Genomic DNA, 21,961 nt, shown 5'->3' with positions numbered 1-21,961 from the left:
GAGTTAAGTGAGTTGATCCATGTACTTTGATGTGAATATCATTAAGTATTTGGAAAATCCTAGATATTACTATTATATTTCTATAATTTGGCTCCAATCTACCTTTCTAGTCTCATATCACCAACATGCCCTTCCCCATCACTCAATGTTTTGCTAGGGTTCCCTTCTTGCTGTTTCCAGAAAAACCCAGATTTTTCATGCCCACATGCAATTCTTTCTGCCTGAAATGATTTCTGCTACCTTCTACATATCTCAGTTTTGAGATTAAAATCTTTTACTTCCAAATCTTCAGGCAGCCTTCTCTCTCATCCTTACTAACACAGTCAAATGTTCTGTCTGTTCACTCTCCTTTTCCAATGGCAGCTTTGCTGCTCCTGTTGAGGCTGGTTGTGACCCCAGAACCCTTGTCACACTCTATTAGAGCAGCAAGTCTCCATCACTCAGAGTCAGCATGCAAGCATGACCTGCTGGTCCTCTTGAGATGACTCCCCATCCTTTCCTGGTTCATCATCCTCTATTTTACAAATAAAGAACACAGAGAAAAATCATGTCCTTTTATCCTCTGGATCCACAGGCTTCCACTCACAGCTTCTCACTGGATTCTCCTAAAATATATTTTAGCACAATCCTCTCTCTAAAACTGCCTATATAGCATTTTCTCAGTGGCATGCTGTCGGGCTGAGGGTAAATGCCATATCTGAGGATAAATGACAAATGTGTCTCTATCTCAGGGAATTTTCTCCCTAGAAGAAAATATAAAGTTTTCTCTTCTTGTTTTCAAAGACCCAGAAGCTCAGCTCTCTCTGGGGCCACAGGGTGGTCAAGACAGTTTTCCTTGCAGAAAGAAATCCTTAGGTTCCATCTTTCTCTATAAAGTTTTGGAAGATATTGATTTCTTTCATCAAACCTGTGTCATGGAGGTGTTGTGAAGATTAATGAGCTGATGCTTATGAAGTGTTATCATCTACCTCCAAAGAAAAGGAGATAAAAAGAATAACTCACCAAACCCCCTTCATTTCAAGTAAATCTTTTCTGACCCACTCACTAGAGCTCACTTTCAGCACTGGGCTTCTTGAAAATCTGTATGAACAACTTGCAATTTACCAGTGGTTTTATTTTCATATTTGAGAATATGGAATAGTGAGTTTTCTCTCTAGTTCTTAGTTTTCAATATGTGCTTCCTTATAGGATTTCATACTTGTTAGTACCGATGAGGGGGCGGAAACTGAAAATGAACGTTCTGAGAGCTACAGCATGTCAGTCAGCAAGCCAGGAATCACTAGCTGCCACCACCAACAAGAAAACAAGAGGCAGACATTTCAATTAAATTTTTTTTCACCAAAGAAGAACCCATAAGGGGGAAAAAATTGGAAAAAATTGATATAAATGTATGTATAACTGAATCACTCTGTTGTATACTTGATACTAACACAACATTGTAACTTAACTAAATTTCAATAAAAAATAAAATGAAAATCAAATCAAATCAATAAAAATGGTTAAAAAAGAACTATATTTACCCAGAAATCTAGAAAAAAATACAGTGAGGGAAGCTCTTCTTGAATAAACTTTGAGTAGCTTTGTAGGAAACTCTCATTCAGCCAGTCACAAGCTATTCTATGATACTGAATTCAATAAATCCTCGCTCTTTCCTCGAATTGAATTTCATAGACACATCTGTTACATAATGTATTGTGATTACACATGACTGCTAAAATTGTTTACAGAGAGCTTGGCACATCTGTTGGGATGGCTGCATCACACAGAACCTATGCGGAGAATTAGTTATGGTCTGTAAATGCTACAGCAGCACTAATTCATTATTGTGATCATCAAGACTCTGAGCTTTGCCGTGCAGTTTTCTGAGGGGAAAAAATTCCAGAGGAGGTTCTGGTCCAAGAGGAAACCCAACCCAACCAGATCTCTTATCTTGCATTATTTCATTCAACTGAGTCACTTGTAGCTCCTGAGTCCCTCTCTTACCTTAGTTCCTCTTCCCAATGTGAAAAATTACATAAATGATCACCGGGGTTTCAGAAGGCATTGTGATGCTGAAAGCTCTGTATACCAGTGATGAAACACATCATGGAGACAGGGTTTTGGGTGAAGTAGGAAAGAATGAATAGCTTTACTGCTAAAGGGGGACATAGCAGTCTCATGCCCTCAAAATCATGTGTCCCCACTTGGGGAAGATAATGATAAGTTTTAGTGAAAGAAGGCATACTCAGCTCATGGATGTTCTTGCAATGGGTTGGTGGTGAGATTAGTAGGAGTCAACACCGTCACCTTCAGGTCCAATTGATCTGGGGTCTACATGCTTGTCAGCAGCATACCGTAACTTTTCCCATCTGGAAAGGGTTTCAGTTCAGTTCAGTTCAGTCACTCACTCCTGTCTGACTCTTTGCAACCCCATGAACCGCAGCACGCCAGGCCTCCCTGTCCATCACCAACTCCCGGAGTCCACCCAAAGCCATGTCCATCGAGTCGGTGATGCCATCCAACCATCTTATCCTCTGTCATCCCCGTCTCCTCCTGCCCTCAATCTTTCCCAGTATCAGGGTCTTTTCCAATGAGTCAGCTCTTTGCATCAGGTGGGCAAAGTATTGGAGGTTTAGCTTCAACATCAGTCCTTCCAATGAACACCCAGGACTGATCTGCTTTAGGATGGACTGGTTGGATCTCCTTGCAGTCCAAGGGACTCTCAAGAGTCTTCTCCAGCACCACAGTTCAAAAGCATTAATTCTTCTGTGCTCAGCTTTCTTTATAGTCCAACTCTCACATCCATACATGACCACTGGAAAAACCATAGCCTTGATTAGATGGACCTTTGTCAACAAAGTAATGTCTCTGCTTTTTAATATGCTGTCTATGTTGGTCATAAAAAAGGGTTTTAGCATCTGCAAAATAGCTCAAAGATATTGTATGTATCCACTGATGGAGTTACAGGACCATATCCCAAGGCTGCTCTTGACTATTTATTCCTGGTCTTGCATCCCCTCCCTTCCATAATTGACAACTGCTTGGGTCTGCCTACTGGAATGCAGGGAAAGTCATGGAGGCTGAATGAAGGCTGTTTCCTATAATCTAAGAAATAGGGGGCACAAAGGCCCTATGCCCAGGAGCCCCAGAAGGGCCCTGCCTGGTATCAATCATGATAGTTACAACTCCAGGAGGAAAAATTATCCTTCACTATAACTGTATTCTCAATATTAGCCCACATTAACAATTATATTATATATGTATTAATAATATCATCACCAACTCCAAATTGGCACTTGCTCTCTACCTCTATGGGCTTCCCAGGAGGCTCAGTGGTAAAGAGTCTACTTCCTAATTCAGGAGATAAAGGAGACGTGGGTTCGATCCCTGGGTCAGAAAGATCCCCTGGAGGAGAAAATGACAACCCATTCCAGTTTGCTTGGCTGGAGAATCATGTGGACAGAGGAGCCTGGCGGGCTTACTGTCCATGGGGTCACAGAGAGTCAGAAACGACTGGCGATTGGGCATGACCAAGTAGGCAATCTACCTCTATAAAAATTAAATCATGAGCTGCTGCAGCTGCTGACATTCAACACCCAGTGAACGTTCTGGATGGAGATCAGGAATGAGGTTCTCTGTGCTCTCAGAAAAACTGGCAGAACAGCCTTTCAGATATTTTCAGAAGATTTTATGAGCCCAATTCTTGCATCTCCTCATATCTAGAAAAATACTCAGATCATTCTCAGGGACATCTATTCCTCGTGACTAGCAGCAAGACTCTACCAAAATGTGTGCTTGACCACATGTACCCCACTTCACTAAAGTCATGTATAATACTGACCCTTCCCCCTACCTCTTTGGAGCAGTTTCTCAGAGCTATCTGAAATGCTCTCTCCTGGGCTATAGTTCTCATTTTGTTCCAAATGAAACTTAATTCACAACTCTCACATTGTGTCTTTTTTTCAATTAACACCATCCTATTCATATGCATGTGTATATATCAATTGATTAATAGATAAAATGAGGTTACATAGTTTTAACTGAACTCTAAAACTATTCCTGAAATAATGATCTAATAAAATAAAGATTAATAAACTCTACTTAACTCATTGTGAAAGGGGAAAAGCAACATGGCATAATTGATATGTAAATGTTTACTATGCACACGGTATTTCTGTTATAACCTAAATGATTTAAAAGTTAGAATAATTAGAATAAATTCACATATCTAACGGTCTCCCCAAAAGGGAGGAGAAAAAAACATATGTGCACAACTAACAATGTTGATGTTGTTCAGTTGCCAAGTTGTGTGTAACTCTTTGCAGTTCCATAGACTGCAGTACCCCAGGCTTCCCTGTCCCTTACTTTCTCCTGGAGTTTGCCCAAGTTTATGTCCATTGAATCAGTGATGTCATCCAATCATCTCATTCTCTCTTGCCCTCTTCTCCTTTTGCCCTCAATCTTCCCCAGCATCAGGATATTTTCCAATGAGCTGGCTCTTTGCATCAGGTGGCCAAAGTATTGGGACTTCAGCTTCAGCATCAGTCCTTTCAATGAGTATTTAGGGTTGAGTTCCTTTAAGATTGAAGGATCATAAGAGACTACTACCAGCAGCTCTATGCCAATAAAATGGACAACTTGGATGAAATGGACAAATTCTTAGAAAAGTATAACTTTCCAAAACTGAACCAGGAAGAAATAGAAGATCTTAACAGACGCATCACAAGCAAGGAAATCGAAACTGTAATCAAAAATCTTCCAGCAAACAAAAGCCCAGGACCAGATGGCTTCACAGCTGAATTCTACCAAAAATTTAGAGAAGAGCTAACACCTATCTTACTCAAACTCTTCCAGAAAATTGCAGATGAAGGTAAGCTTCCAAACTCATTCTATGAGGCCACCATCACCCTAATTCCAAAACCAGACAAAGATGCCACAAAAAAAGAAAACTACAGGCCAATATCACTGATGAACATAGATGCAAAAAATCCTTAACAAAATTCTAGCAAACAGAATCCAACAACATATTAAAAAAATCATACACCATGACCAAGTGGGCTTTATCCCAGGAATGCAAGGATTCTTTAATATCCGCAAATCAATCAATGTAATACACCACATTAACAAATTGAAAGATAAAAACCATATGATTATCTCAATAGATGCAGAAAAAGCCTTTGACAAAATTCAACATCCATTTATGATTAAAACTCTCCAGAAAGCAGGAATAGAAGGAACATACCTCAACATAATAAAAGCTATATATGACAAACCCACAGCAAGCATCACCCTCAATGGTGAAAAATTGAAAGCATTTCCCCTGAAATCAGGAACAAGACAAGGGTGCCCACTCTCACCACTACTATTCAACATAGTGTTGGAAGTTTTGGCCACAGCAATCAGAGCAGAAGAAGAAGTAAAAGGAATCCAGATAGGAAAAGAAGAAGTGAAACTCTCACTGTTTGCAGATGACATGATCCTCTACATAGAAAACCCTAAAGACTCTTCCAGAAAATTACTAGAGCTAATCAATGAATATAGTAAAGTTGCAGGATATAAAATTAACACACAGAAATCCCTTGCATTCCTATATACTAACAATGAAAAAACAGAAAGAGAAATTAAGGAAACAATACCATTCACCATTGCAACAAAAAGAATAAAATACTTAGGAGTATATCTACCTAAAGAAACAAAAGACCTATACATAGAAAACTATAAAACACTGATGAAAGAAATCAAAGGGGACACAAACAGATGGAGAAACATACCGTGTTCATGGATTGGAAGAATCAATATTGTCAAAATGGCTATTCTACCCAAAGCAATCTATAGATTCAATGCAATCCCTATCAAGCTACCAACGGTATTTTTCACAGAACTAGACCAAAGAATTTCACAATTTGTATGGAAATACAAAAAACCTCGAATAGCCAAAGTAATCTTGAGAAAGAAGAATGGAACTGGAGGAATCAACCTGCCTGACTTCAGACTCTACTACAAAGCCACAGTCATCAAGACAGTATGGTACTGGCACAAAGACAGAAATATAGATCAATGGAACAGAATAGAAAGCCCAGAGATAAATCCACGAACCTCTGGACACCTTATCTTTGACAAAGGAGGCAAGGATATACAATGGAAAAAAGACAACCTCTTTAACAAGTGGTGCTGGGAAAACTGGTCAACCACTTGTAAAAGAATGAAACTAGAACACTTTCTAACACCATACACAAAAATAAACTCAAAATGGATTAAAGATCTAAATGTAAGACCAGAAACTATAAAACTCCTAGAGGAGAACATAGGCAAAACACTCTCCGACATAAATCACAGCAAGATCCTCTATGACCCACCTCCCAGAATATTGGAAATAAAAGCAAAACTAAACAAATGGGACCTAATGAAACTTAAAATCCTTTGCACAGCAAAGGAAACTATAAGTAAGGTGAAAAGACAGCCCTCAGATTGGGAGAAAATAATAGCAAATGAAGAAACAGACAAAGGATTAATCTCAAAAATATACAAGCAACTCCTGCAGCTCAATTCCAGAAAAATAAATGACCCAATCAAAAAATGGGCCAAAGAACTAAACAGACATTTCTCCAAAGAAGACATACAGATGGCTAACAAACACATGAAAAGATGCTCAACATCACTCATTATCAGAGAAATGCAAATCAAAACCACAATGAGGTACCATTACATGCAGTCAGGATGGCTGCTATCCAAAAGTCTACAAGCAATAAATGCTGGAGAGGGTGTGGAGAAAAGGGAACCCTCTTACACTGTTGGTGGGAATGCAAACTAGTACAGCCGCTATGGAAAACAGTGTGGAGATTTCTTAAAAAACTGGAAATAGAACTGCCATATGACCAGCAATCCCACTTCTGGGCATACACACTGAGGAAACCAGATCTGAAAGAGACACGTGCACCCCAATGTTCATCGCAGCACTGTTTATAATAGCCAGGACATGGAAGCAACCTAGATGCCCATCAGCAGATGAATGGATAGGAAGCTGTGGTACATATACACCATGGAATATTACTCAGCCATTAAAAAGAATTCATTTGAATCAGTCCTAATGAGATGGATGAAGCTGGAGCCCTTATACAGAGTGAAGTAAGCCAGAAAGATAAAGAACATTACAGCATACTAACACATATATATGGAATTTAGAAAGATGGTAACGATAACCCTATATGCAAAACAGAAAAAGAGACACAGAAATACAGAACAGACTTTTGAACTCTGTGGGAGAATGTGAGGGTGGGATATTTCAAAAGAACAGCATGTATACTATCTATGGTGAAACAGATCACCAGCCCAGGTGGGATGCATGAGACAAGTGCTCGGGCCTGGTGCACTGGGAAGACCCAGAGGAATCGGGTGGAGAGGGAGGTGGGAGGGGGGATCGGGATGGGGAATAAGTGTAAATCTATGGCTGATTCATATCAATGTATGACAAAACCCACTGGAAAAAAAAAAAAAAAAAAAAAAAAAAAAAAAAAAAAAAAAAAAAGATTGACTGATTTGATCTCCTTACTGCCCAAATATAACTTCATCCAGAGAAGAAGAAACCCTCTCAATGTGCAGGAGGACAGAGGTTGTTTTGTTTGAAAAGGAAAAGGGAAGGTTTCATAGAAGTATCACTGAGCTAGATCTTAAATAAGGGATGAACTTTGCTGGTGAAAGTGCAAGGAACAGATATTGTAAGTAGAATGAACAGCAAGGGTAAAGTTATGGGGACAGAAACCCTCTACATATTGAAAACATGTTTGGGTGGAATATAAAAAGCAAGCAAAGAGGTAGTGGGAGGTAATGTAGAAACATTATTTTTTAAACTTACCTTAGGGTTTCTTATCTGTAAAATGGGCATAAAATAATTGGCTTATTTGTGAAACTGTAGGAGTCGATGCATGTGAATTTCTTGGTGCCAAACACATGAAAAGCACTTGATAAATGGTAGCAACTGCTCTGCATTATACATTTTTAATAATATTCCACAGAACTTGGAAGAAATCATGCTCTCTGTAAATATGAAATTGTGATTAATTTATCTCAATTAGATCAGTCTTATATTTTTCTATTTGTTTACTTAATTGATCATTTGTGGTCTACAGCAGAAGTCGGCAAATTACAAACAATGGGCAAACCCCCCTGCAGTGGCATGTTTTTTAAATAAAGTATTATTGAAACACAGTCACAGCTGCTTATTTACATGATGTCTCTGGCAGAGCTGCAGATTTATGACAGAAACCATGGCCCTCAGAGCCTAAGATATTTAGTATCTGACCCTTTCCAGAAAAAGTTGTCCAACCTTTGGTCTAGAAAGGCAAAATTCCATTTCTTGTTACAATTTTTTTCTAAATTTCTTTTAATACTTACAGCAATTTTCAATACTGATATTTTTGGTTCTGCATTTCCTGATGCTTAGGATTCACTGTGATATTTAATTTGTATCATTTTCAAGTGCCACTATTTGTATAATTTATTTAATGTTTTGCAGTTCTTTAATCTGATATCTATATTAACTCCTGATATTTCTTTGATTGTATCTCTCAAGTTAAGTCTTTTTCCTTGTTATGATTGCATCTCTTTCAATATATTTTTAAAATTTAGTACAAGGTGAATTTATCCCATTGGCCTATATTTTTAAAATTACTTATCCTTAATCTTAATACTATCTTTTTATACTTTCCTTTGTACCTACCTTTTGTTCTGTGGGATGCATGTTATTGTGTCTCTGTATGTGTGTATGAGAGAGAGATGAAAAGGTTGAAGGATAGAAATGAAAAAGAGAGAGAAAAAAGAGAATCCAACTGCAGATAACAAAATCCACTGTAGATAGTTTAAGCAGAATAGGATTTTCTACCAGGCATGTATTTCAGTGGTTTGTGAAATTGTCGGAAAGGCTGGAAGAGCAGTGTCTGGGCAGAGTTCCCTTCTCCTGGGTTTGCACTGCTCAGCCATGCCTCTGGTTGAGAAGCTGGAGGTCATGGACAGGAACTATGGAAACCGAGGGCTGTGGCCGTGGGCCTCAGTTGTCACAGCAGGAACACTGCCATTCCCATTGTGGCTGATGCTTTTTTCTGGGCCACGATGCTTCCACTGCGATCTCTATCAGGAAATGAATGCTTTGTGCTCCACCTTCCTCTCTCATGTTCAAGTTCAAATCAGAGTGAATACATGTGATGGGTTTCCTAAAACCCATCAGGAACCCCAGTGCATGGATGTCTGGGAAATGTAGATTTTAGTTCTCTGTTCTCTGCAATATACAGAGGCATTAAAAAAATATATAATTGTTGAGCAAACCAATCTACCATATCCATTACCTCCTATTCTTCCCTGTTTTGAATAGTATGCATAGCTTTGAATAATACACATGAGCTTAAATAGTGCACATACATTTCTGTTTCTTAATTTATCAATATTAATAGGGATCTATTGCCTCTCAGATATGAAATATGAAGTATCCAACTCTATTTTCTCTTAAATATGAAAGATAAAGCAATAAACTCACTCCCATATCCATTTTTTTTCATCTTTGTCATACTTTATATAAACCTTTTTCATGGTTTATAGCATTTACATTCTGTCCTATAACTGTATTTCACCCAGCGACTGGCATTTGTTCTACACTTTTATAGATTTAATTATACTGAAAATCTTTTCTTACTATGGCATTTCCTTTCCTGACATTAATTTGATATATCTCATGCTTGGCTGTATTTCATTAACAGATATGTCTGCCTTGCAGCATATTAGTAAAAATTGAAATAATGTGCATAGAACGCCTTGTGCATAGTAGTGCCCGATATGAGGTCATTCCTATTGTTTTTATTTTTTATTAATAAAGAAAAATTAATTGAAAAGACAAACTGAGAATGTAATTAAGATAGTGGTAGAACATAATTCACATCATATGAATAAATTTTGAACCCTGTTGTTTTTCTAAGCATAAGACTGCTTGATTTGAGTCTTTCCTCAAAGATACTATATTATGACATTAAACTAGATAACTTGTTCAAGGGTGCAGTGTCATCAGTTTTCTGAAATATGACCCAAGAAATTTTAAAGAGTCATCTGTGACCTTGGACAAGTTATCTAGTTTAGTGGGTCTCCGTTCAGCAATGTTCATAATCCCTTCAGCCTCTTACCACTCTATATTGTATTTTCCTGACTCTTGGTGGATTACCTGTAACTATTTTTAGAATCTAAGTTTGGCTTCTTCCAGGTGTTCTGAATGCTCCTTGACATATTTTCTGCACAATCAGTTGATGTGTGTGTGACAAGGAATGCCAACTAATTCTAGTAATAATCTAAAAAGTCTATCACTGAGATAGAAATTTATATCATGCTTATCAAAATCCAGGGGTAGTGAGCTTTTGCTTATCTACTGGTCATGTCAAATAAATGTATGCAATATGTAAAATAAAAATGTGACTTTATTTGTATTCAAGTCCCAAGTAGAATTTTTGGAAACTCTGGAGCTATTTTGGATATTTATTTGAAAAAAAAATCCAAATGTCATTGGGGAAAAGACATATAATGATTTCCAACAGGCTGAAAGTCTCATTAAAATGAGGGATATTGTCGAAACAAAAATTTAAAAAAAGAAAAACCTCATGACTTCATGAATGTCTGTGTGTGTGTGTGTTTTTTTTTTTTTTTTTTAATGATTGCAGGGTGGTCACAGGCTTCTAAAGCTCTGGTCTAGAATATTCAATTAAAAAATCATAACTGGATATCATGATATTGATTTTCAGAAATATGATCCAAGAAAACAAAACTCTTAAGAACTAACACAGCAATGATTTCTCCAAACACTCATATTGTTGAAATTGGAGATGATGGGAGAACATATGTATGAAAGCACAATATTAACATTTAGTGGGAAGACATTTTTTGAGTCTGTAACATGGGATAGAAATTTCATTAAGAGGCAAAGTTGCACTGGCTAGTCTTAACCAAGGTTATCATGGAAAAGTTAAAAATGTGTCTGCATAATCTCACTGAGTCTATGTTTAGTGTCTGGAATTTGTGTTAGTTCAAGTAACTATAAATAAAAAACTAGCAGCTACCTAGGCCCTTCTGACTTTGGACTTGCACACAAAAGAAGTGTTAATGGGAGCCCATTTGCAAAATTTGAAAATGAATCCTGAATTTTTTTGCAAAACAGTGAATTTTGTGAATTGTTTTAGCACAGAGACACCACAATCATAGCAACCAGTTCAGAAAAGTCAGATCCCTAGAAAATAGTTACACATTAAAAAGCATTAAATTCTTTAAAAAAAAATTAACTGAAGCATCTGAATGATATTGAACTTGGGAGGAGAGCTAAAGTATTTGTATGTATGTTAGCAGTACAGTGAAAGTCGTTCAGTTGTGTCAGACTATTTGCAACCCCATGGGCTGTACATCCATGGAATTCTCCAGGCCAGAATAATGGAGGAGGTAGCATTCCCTTCTCCAGGGGATCTTCCCAACCCAGGGATCTAACCCAGGTCTCCTGCATCACAGGCAGATTCTTTACCAGCTGGGCCATAAGGGAAGCCCTGTATATCTGTTGGTATTGCACAAATTCCTCCACCTTCCAGCTTTGTGACTTTGGGAAAGTGGTTTCATCTCCCTGAGCTACTGAGGTTGTTTAGAGATTTACAGGAAATGATAAAACTCTATACAGACATTACATTATTGCATAATTGCATTTTGAAAAGCATTACATCAAGTATTTAAGCACAGATCAATTAATCAGAGAAGAAATTTTTAAAGCAACATTTAAATCCAATGCAATGCCTTAATATCCAAGCATTAATGATTCTTACAATGTTTTCTTAACTATAGTTAACTTTTAATTATCTGCAATACAGAGCAATTTATCAACAGTGAAACTTCATCTCCTCTACAGAAGCATTGTGCTAAGATTTGATTACTGATCAGTGGGATTTTTAATTAAAATACAATATGTGATGCTGGAGGAATCTGCAAGATGAAACTGGTTTTCTTGTCATTCTTTGCCAAACCAGAAAAGGATATTTGAAACATAATTGCAGTTTTATTCCCTATCTCAACATCCTAGAGACTGTGGGGAAAAAAAAGCACCGCAGAATCTGGAATCGTGTCTTGATTAATGAATACTTATTTACTTCACCAGTGAATCCCATTAGCTCTTGTAAACTTCAGGAAGAGTCTCAAGGGAGAGCTTTGCTTTCTCTCTGGATTTCAACACAGGCTGTAGAGCTCCCTTGCTGGACGCCACTCTGAATTTCTGATTCAGTAGATCTGGGCTAGGGACCAAAAATCTGCCTTTCCAATTCATTCCAGATGATGCTGAGGCTGCAAGTCTGGGGACAAGCTGAGAACCAATACTTAGACAAAGGGACACTGAAAAGAGAGGATTCTGATTCTTGTGCTCTGGTGATGGATGACAGTCTAAGCAATACTGTAACCTCTGGGCTTCTTGAGGTTAGGAAGCCATTTCTGCTCCATTTGGACCAACTGATCCTGAGAGAACACTGCCTTCTTGACAGAGGAGGGTGCACAAGGACAATGTTTACCTTACCAACCGTCTCAGGCTGATGGACTGTCTCCTAGGGAGACAATTAATAGTCCTGCCAGTGCCTCAAGGCAGGAATTAACATATCATGAGACACCCGGAAGCTGGTTCTTAAATGACTTCATTTCTCTGTTCTTATCTATTGTGTGGTGATTTCTTCCAACAACTTTGTTTCTGTTTTCAAGTTCTTGAGAGCATATCTCCCAGTTATCCTAATATATTGCTTGTAATTTTTTCTTTTTTATAAACAGGTAGATTCACATTGTTTATAAGAAAAGACCAACTCTCTTACCTTCCTTGTTGGGTTAATTGAGACAATCAAATAAGAAGAGCTCTATATGAATGCTTATAAACTGCTATATAATGGCAGATAACAGATTCAAAAAAGTATTTGTAAGCTATTTATGTGGTTAAACAAAAGCTAGATGGGTACGACTTACATCAAGGAGTTAATCTGTAACAACAAAAAAGAAGAGAAAAAACAGGCAAGCCCAGGGGTTGTAGCTAAGAGTGGCACTGAACCGTAACACAAGCTATCTAGACAAAGTTGTATCGCATTTTGGTGGACATGTTTTATAACTCTTTGGTGAATACAAGATTGAAAGGAGGATGATTGATTTTGAATAGATGTGCCTGGACCTCCTGGTAATCCAAGAGGCAATATTATTTCAGTAAATCTGGTTTTGGTTTAAATAGTTCTTATTCATATAAACAAGATTCTGCTGACTGCATTCTGTATGTCATGATGTGAGCTCCCCTGCTCACATTTTTAGTAGTGGTTAATAATTCAAATGTGCACATGGATGATGATTGGTAGGTAAGCTGGAGTTGGCTCCTCACCCTTCTCTTTTCTCCCACACATTCCAGTTCCTCTATTGTCAATCAAAATTTCGGCAGAAAGGATGCTGTCAGCCAGAATCGAGTTACTGTAATGGAGACAAAGCAAAAATGGCCAGAGAAATGAAAAGGTTGAGAAGTGAAACAATAGTCTCCCCCCAAACTTAATAACCTCTATCAGAGAGGAAGTCATCCCATTCTGTCATAGTTCTAGTTTCATAGGGTTGGGTTAGGATGGGGATGCTTTGGTTGGGGAAATACAGAAATGTTAAAGCTAAACCTTGTGAAAGGGGCATATCCTGGTGACTTTTTATGTAAGAGACCATTGAGGCACATTCTCTCTTTTTTCTCTCATCTTGTTGAGGTGCTACTGTTATAGCCACGCTTTCCGGGAAACAGACTCACTCAGAAGGACAATGCAGATAGTGGAGTGCAGTTTATTACGCCGGCGGGCCCAAGGCAGAGTCTCCTCTTAGCCAAGGACCCCGTCCAGCATTTGTGAAAATCTTTTATACCCCATGCGTACGTGTCTAAACCCACCACCTGCCCCATGTGTACGTGTCTAACCCACCACCTGCCCCATGTGTACGTGTCTTAACCCACCACCTGCCCCATGTGTACGTGTCTTAACCCACCACCTGCCCCATGTGTACGTGTCTTAAACAGTCAATAGTCAATAAGCCCGCAGTTACATTCCAACCAGTTAATAATCGATAAGCCTGTGATTACATCTTGACAGATACGAAAAAATTTATGACCTATCCGGAGACAGGTGTGATTACGGTATGCTTCCTCTTAGGCAATGAGTAGCCTGGATGTGATCTTCAGGATTCCTCTGTCTGGAGGGGGTCTTATCCTTCCATTGTCGTCCTCACAGGCACTAAGCAGAGAGTTCAGAGTCCACTGGAGAGGCAGTCGAGCACAGCCAGCACGGACAGGCCTGAGATGGAGTTCAGGCCCTATGAATTCCTTCTTCACTACAAATGGGCTAGCTGTGATTTATAATTTTAAAAATATTCTTATTCCTAAAGAACAAAGGGATCAAGATTGTTAAGGCAAGATTGTGTGCCCATCACACGGTGAGGCCAAACAAACTGAAATGACAGAGTTTGGAGCAGAGAAAGTTTATTGCAAGGTTATGCAAGGAGCCAAGTTCCCAGAAGGGTTTTGGCAAAGAACTTTAAAAAGTCTGATGAGGAAGGGGTCTCAGGGTCTGTGATCAGTGCGTGCACAATTCTCTGATTGGCTGATAGTGAGCTAGCAGGGTGATGTAACGGGGGTTAACATTATCTGTCCAGGAGTCCTGAAGCTATGTGTTCATGGTCCTCAGGTAGTTAACATCTTCCTTTTGTTGCAGAAGGGGAGGTTTTACATCTGCAAAACAACTCAGGAAATGTGAGTTGTTAAATTATCTAGGTACTTCAGAGAGGAGCTAAAGGATAAGGGGGAAGGCCTCTGCCAATGCCCACCCCACCCCAAGGCCCCATGGGGTCTTGTTCTGTTCCAGGATATCCTGAGAGAAATTTTGGACTAATATTTAAGGGAACGGAGAATGGATTTCAGGACATAATTAGTCTTATCCAAGTCTTACCTGGTAGCTCAGCTGGTAAAGGATCCGCCTGCAATGTAGGAGACCCTAGTTTGACTCCTGGTGAAGGAGGAAACAGAACAGGCTCCATCTTGAAAGCAGGACTCCATCTTGGGCCGGACTGTGGACTTTGAGCTCTATGCCCAGTATCTATGGAAACGACATACCAACTGGAAAACCAGGCCCCCGGAAGGAAGAGCCCCGGGGCCCTCCATTACCTAAAAGAATACCCTAATTATCTGTGTGACCCAATAGAATCATCCATTCTATTATGCTTATTGGGGAATGACCACAAGCCTATTGATAATTGTCCACTGTTAACTACCTAGGTTTAAGGCAAATGAATCACAGGTTGACTTTGATTGTATCTTTCTTTTTCCTTTGTTCAGACTAATTTCAGGGAATTTGGGGAGGTGGGTTTGGGCACATATGCTTAGGGTATATAAGGTTTTCACCAAAACTAGTTGGGGTCCTTGGCTAAGAGAAGACTCTGCCTTGGGCCCACCAACATTGTCCTTCTGAGTGAGTTTGTTTCCTGGAACGCACGGTTACAAGACTGGGTCGGGAAGATCCCCTAAAGAAGGGAAAGGCTATGCACTCCAGTACTCTGGCCTGGGGAATTCCATGGATTGTATAGTCTACAGCGTCTCAAAGAGTCTGACAAGACTGAGCGACTTTCAAAAAAAATCATCTTACCCAGACTAGTTCACTAAGGGAGAAAAGCTAAAAGGGATTCAGGGAGAAGAATTCCTGTATTTTGCTGGAGTGAGTCGTCTGTTGTATTGTTTAGAAATTTAAGAAAAATGTTAAATTTATAGATGCATTTGTAGAATTTCTCGTATTTGCTTTGTGTGTGTGTGTGTGTGTGTGTGTTAGTTGCTTAGTCGTATCGGACTCTTTGCAACCCCATACCTGTAGCCCACCAGGCCCCTCTGTCCATGGGATTCTCCGGGCAAGAACACTGGAGTGGGTTGCCATTTCCTTCTCCAAAAGGAACTATAGAAAGAAAGAAAGTGAAGTCACTCAGTCGTGTATGACTCTTTGCGACCGCATGGACTGTACCCTACCAGGCTCCTCCATCCATGGAATTTTCCAGGCAGGAGTACTGGAGTGTGTTGCCATTTCCTTCTCCAGGTATTTGCTTTAAAGTACCCTAACAGAGGCTGGGAGGGAAATGTGTGTGTGAATATTATCTGTGAGGCAGCAGTGAGTGATGGCATGAAGTGAGATCTTCATTCCCTGCCCAGGAATTGAACCTGGGTGGCCACCTCATGCGAAGAGTTGACTCATTGGAAAAGACCCTGATGCTGGGAGGGATTGGGGGCAGGAAGAGAAGGGGACGACAGAAGATGAGATGGCTGGATGGCATCATTGACTCAATGGGCATGGGTTTGGGTAGACTCCAGGAGTTGGTGATGGACAGGGAAGCCTGGCATGCTGTGGTTCATGGGGTCGCAAAGAGTCGGACACGACTGAGTGACTGAACTGAACTGAACTGAGCCTGGAAGAAAACCAGGAATCCTAGTCACAAGACCAGCAAGGGCTAGAGGCTAGAAGTTATTATTTCCCTGGATCTTTGCCCCCAGTGAAAAATGCAATTCTCATGGAGACAAAAACTATAAAATGCAGGTACAAAGTTTATTACTTAGAGACATAACACAACAGTACTGGGAGAGCACAAAGAGAAGTGATTCATTTAGTTAAGACAGAAGCAAACCACACCGGGAGAGAATGGGTGTGGGTGTCTCCCATAGTGAGGAGGAGAGCAATAAAGAGAAGGTTAAGTCATCTATATAGGCAGTTCTTCCAGTTTTGTTTACTTTAGCCGATTATCTGCTTTCCTTCTCCACATCCGACCTTACCCTGGGACCCTGCCTGACATGCATGTGCAACTTTTTTCCAAGATGGATTCCAGCCCAGAGGCCTATGAGGTCATATATTAGCATCCCATATTATGGGGTGGCCCCTCCTTTTCGACCCCAAGGAGCTTTTCTGCACATGTGCAATGTCTCCCTTACCCCAAGAATGGGAAATATGTGACCTCCTGATCCATTACTCAGACAGGGTTTAGCCCATCTCTGTTCCTACCATGACGGTTATCTTAAAGTGCCCACAGGAGACAAAGCCTGGCTATTTACCCTGTTTTGGTTGTTTCTTCCATTGTAGAGAGCAAAGAGGAGGCTGGTTGTGATGTAGGAGATAGATGGGCTCCAGGTTAGACATTTACAACTGGCCTCCTCTTTATATTTCATGAGGCATGAAAAAGTGGGCTTCAGGCTAGATAATTACAAGTTAGGCATTTACAATCAGCCTCCTGTTTGCCCTCTGAAATGGAAGTAACAACAGAAACAGAGGATCAGGGTTTGTCTCTCGTGAACACCTTAAGGTAGTAGTCATGTCAAGGACAAAGAGGGGCAAGAGGATTTGCCCCTTGTTTGAGTAAAGGATTTAGGGATCTCCACTCCCCCCTCTTTTGGGACAAGGGAGACACTACACATGTGCAGAAAGGCTCCTTGTGGGTCAAAAGTCAGGGGATACTTCCAGGCCATAATGAGTCTTGCTCCTCTCAGAAGCCTTCACTTAGAGATCCATCTTAGCTGAGGGATACCATGCACCCCTTGGAGAAGGAAATGGCAACCCACTCCAGTACTCTTGCCTGGAGAATCCCATGGATGGAGAAGCCTGGTGGGCTACAGTCCACAGGGTTGCAAAGAGTCGGACACGACTAAGCGACTTGACTTTTCACCATGCACCCCACAGGAGGGTCGCAGGGTAGGTCAGATGTGGAGAAAGAAACCAGATACTTGGCCTGAAGAAAGACAAAGACCCGGAAGAAATGTCCTATATAAATGACTTTGCCTCCTCTTTACTGCTCTCCTCCTCACTGGTGGGGGACTCCCACATCCTTTCGCTGTGGCTGTGCATCTCTGCCTTGCCTCTGTCTTAACTAAACAACTGTTTCTCTATGTGCTCTCCCACTTGTTGTTGTGCTAAGTCTCTAATAATAAACTTTGTACCTGCATTTACAGCTTCTGCCTCCATTATTCACTGGAGGCAAAGATCCAGAGGAAATTAACTTCTAACCTGTATCCCTTCCTGGTCTTGTGACTAGGATTCCGGGTTCTCATCCAGGCTACCCAGGTTCAATTCCTGAACAAGGAATGAAGATCTTACTTCATGCCATCTCTCACTGCTGCCTCCATGGTGATCAGTTGTAAATATCTAACCTGGAGCCCACCTATCCCATTTCAGGAAATGAGACAGGAAGCTAGCTATAAGTGTCCAGCATGAAGCCTGTCTTTTTCTCACCCCAGGAAATGGACACAGGAGGCCTGTTGTAGGTGCCTATGCTGGGTACCATCTATCCCCTGCCTCAAATATACCTAAAACAAGTTTTACATGTACTCTTTTTTCTGTAAATTGGGGAAGAGGTCCATTTTACTCTGCTTTTAAATTCTATGTCCAAACTTCAATAATAATACTAATATGCCTAATAATTAAAAAAGAGAAAATTGTTAAGTGATTTGGTGATTTATAGATTCAATGGAAGAAGATAAAACCCAGTAGTTAGCATGGTATGTATTTCACTCAAGTAGGTTTTAAAAGCATTTATTTTATCAATATTTCAAAGCATTGTGTAAACTCACTATTCTTTCAGATTGTAATGTTGTCAGTTTTACGATGCCAACAACAGTTTTTCTCCCTATTATGGAAAGAACTAGCAGTTTGCAGTATGTGATCACAACTTCTTGGTTATTACCATGGTTTCAAGTCATTATGGCACTGAAGTTATAAGTACAGGCTATCAGATGTGAAAATCATATCTAAAAGTACAGCTTGTCATTTAGATATTTCTGAATATTTTGTTATTGGACAAAATACATATAAATCTGTTTCTATCAGAGTTTTTAGAATCCAGGAATTGGTAGGAAATATGGAGAAACAACTATAGAATATTCTAGTAGAAATGACTATAGACTGCTTCTTAGATCTGCAAAGACAAGTGAAGAACTGACCATTAAACATATAATTTGAGAAATTGGGCTTTTAATATAAATTATTTAGATTGGGTCTTTATGTTAACTGAATTCCCTGAACAAACTCATTTTCTTTTACCTTTGTGAATGCTGACTTCCTCAATTTCATGTGATAGAGATCAAGTGAGGCTTTTCTAGCACTAAGCTTCAGCTTAAAATAAGCACTAATTTCAAGTGAAAGTGTGGAGTAATTTGGGAACATTTTTCCTGCTGCTTTATTTGTGTGCAGACTGATTACAAAATGACAAAAGGAGTCAGGTGGCTTAATTGGATGCAATAGTGCTCACTGGGGCAAAACTGGGAGTCTGCTCATGTCTGTAATGCATTTTCATATTTTGCACAATATCTGGACATCCTCCTGAATTTGGTTCCTCATAATTCTTCTGCAGGGTTCTTAGCTTGAAAGCTTGTCCTACACATTAGTGTTATCTGGACAAACATGCTTATCGCATTCTTGGTGTCCACCAGAATTTAGGAAACATAGAAATCAGATGCAACAGTATAACCTGATCCTGCTTATGTATCAGATCTCATTCTGTTCTCCTTTGCATCAAAAGTTCTCTCACCTTTGGATCTTTGCATTGGCAACTCTCAGTCACATATTTGACAACTAAGGATCAGTTCGAAGGGCGTCCCAGGTGGTGCTAGTGGTGAAGAACCCACCTGCCAATGCAGGAGACATAAGAGATGCTGGTTTGATCCCTGGGTCAGAAAGATCCCCTGAAGGAAGTCATAGCAACCTATGCCAGTATTCTTGCCTGGAGAATCCCATGGACAAAGGAACCTGGTGGGCTAGAGTCCATAGGGTTGCACAGAGTCAGACATGATTGAAACAAATTAACACACACGCACGCATGCACAATCAGTTCTAAGCTAAATACTGTCCTTTCAGAGAGGTCTTTTGAGGCCAGTCAATCTAAAGTGCTCCTTTGCTGAGCATTTCTCCAATGAATTAACTTGTGTCACTTACTTCATTGCATTTTTTACCATTGGAAATTGTCTCATTCAATTATTTCTACATTTATCTTCTACCTCCCTTCACTAGAAGGTAATCTTCCTGAAGATAGACTTCATTTTCCTAGCACAATGGTTAGAACACCATCTGGCATATGATTGGGGCCCCAAAAGATATTTGTTAAGTGAATAAATGACTCACTAACCAAATGGATGAATGAATGACATTTATGTATGACTTTTCTTTCCAAATCATGGGGTCAAATATTTAGAAGGAATTGGTCATCAACATAAAATCACCACTTGCATTAGGATGACTTACTAAATGAGGTCCTATATTAAATAAATTAGTAAAACAAGAGCAAAGTTGTGTGACGTATCACATATGGTTGAATCATCTATTGTAATAGCAAAACTCCAGTGCTTGGTTATACAGAGTACTTAGAATTTCATATGGCAGTTTTGAATCTAAACTACTGAACATACAATACTTCATTTGTCCCAGAGATCAATCTAGCAAGGTGAAGTACTGGCAGAGGACTGGAATTAGAACCAGCCACAGTAAATTTGGCTTCCCAGGTGACACTAGTGGCAAAGAATCTGCCTGCCAATGCAGGAGACACAAAGATGCGGGTTCTATCCCTGCGTCATGAAGATCCCCTGGCGGAGGGCATGGTAACCTAATCCAGTATTTTTGCCTGGAGAATTCCATGGACAGAGGAGCCTGGAGGGCTACAGTCCCTAGGGTCGAAAAGAGTCTGAAAGGACTAAGCAACGTAACACCCATGCACGCACAGTAAATTTGGAAAGATATTAATAGCATTCTCAAACTTACATGGTGACTCCAAAGCTGACCAGATTTAGCAGATTCAAAAGGTGAGGTTGCCCTTGGTGATGGAGAAGGTTAACGAATCCTAGGGAAAACCAGAAGTTGTACTCATGGGCTGTATTCTAATTCATATTATTTCAGGTGAACTTGCTTTAAGATAGACTGTTTTCTCTTCATAGGGAACTCTATCAGATACTTCAGAAATCTCTATCCCTGGATATCCGTGACACAACATTTCACTGACAAAGATGCACATGTCCTTAAGCCAGGCTCTCCAACTGTGCCCCAAGCATCTATCACTGTTCCTCTAGATTTTGTCCCAGTCAAAAATTCTCTTGTTAGTGGCTCTGTCCCTATACTTTATCTGACAGAGTTACTCCTGTCAGGAACACTCTACTTACTATGTCCACTCTTTGTCCTCCATATGTCAATTAAGTATCAATTATTTAATGAGTATTTGTTGATGTGGCTACCTTAAAAAAAAAAAAAAAGGAAAAGAAAAATATTTCCAAGTGGTGGAACATTTACTACATCTGGAGAAAGAGCAAATGAAACCTAGAAATTGTTATACAGGGTAAAGTAAGTCAGAAGGAGAAAAACAAATATTGTATGTTAATATATATATGGAATCTAGAAAAATGGTACTGGTGAACCTACTTACAGGGAAGGAATGGAGATGCAGATATAAGGAATGGACTTGTGGACCCAGTAGGGGAAGCAGAGGGTGGGATGAAAGGAGAAAGTAGCATCAGCATACATATACTATCATGTGTAAAGTGAATGGTTATAACACAGGTAGCCCAGTTGGTGCTCTCTGATGACCTATAGAAATGCGGTGGAGGAGGGGAGAGAGTCTCAAGAGGGAGGGAACGTATGTATAATTATGGCCGATTTACCTTGTTGTTCAAAAGAAACTAACACAACATTGTAAAAATTAAAAAACAAAAATGAAATATTTAGGAGCCAAAATATGTAGAAATCTGGGAACCTTTTAGATACAGGGGGAAAAGTTGACTCTCCTTTTCCTTGTCTGTTAAGATGTTGTCATTCAGTGGCTAAGTTGTCTCTGACTCTTTGAGACCCCATGGACTGGAGCATACCAGGATTCCTAGTCTCTCACTATCTCCCAGAGTTTGCTCAAATGCGTGTCCTTTGAGTCAGTGATGCTATCTATC

The sequence above is a fragment of the Cervus canadensis genome, chromosome 9 (genome assembly GCF_019320065.1).
Source record: "Cervus canadensis isolate Bull #8, Minnesota chromosome 9, ASM1932006v1, whole genome shotgun sequence".
Taxonomy (NCBI): domain Eukaryota; kingdom Metazoa; phylum Chordata; class Mammalia; order Artiodactyla; family Cervidae; genus Cervus; species Cervus canadensis.
This window is presented reverse-complemented; position numbering follows the sequence as displayed.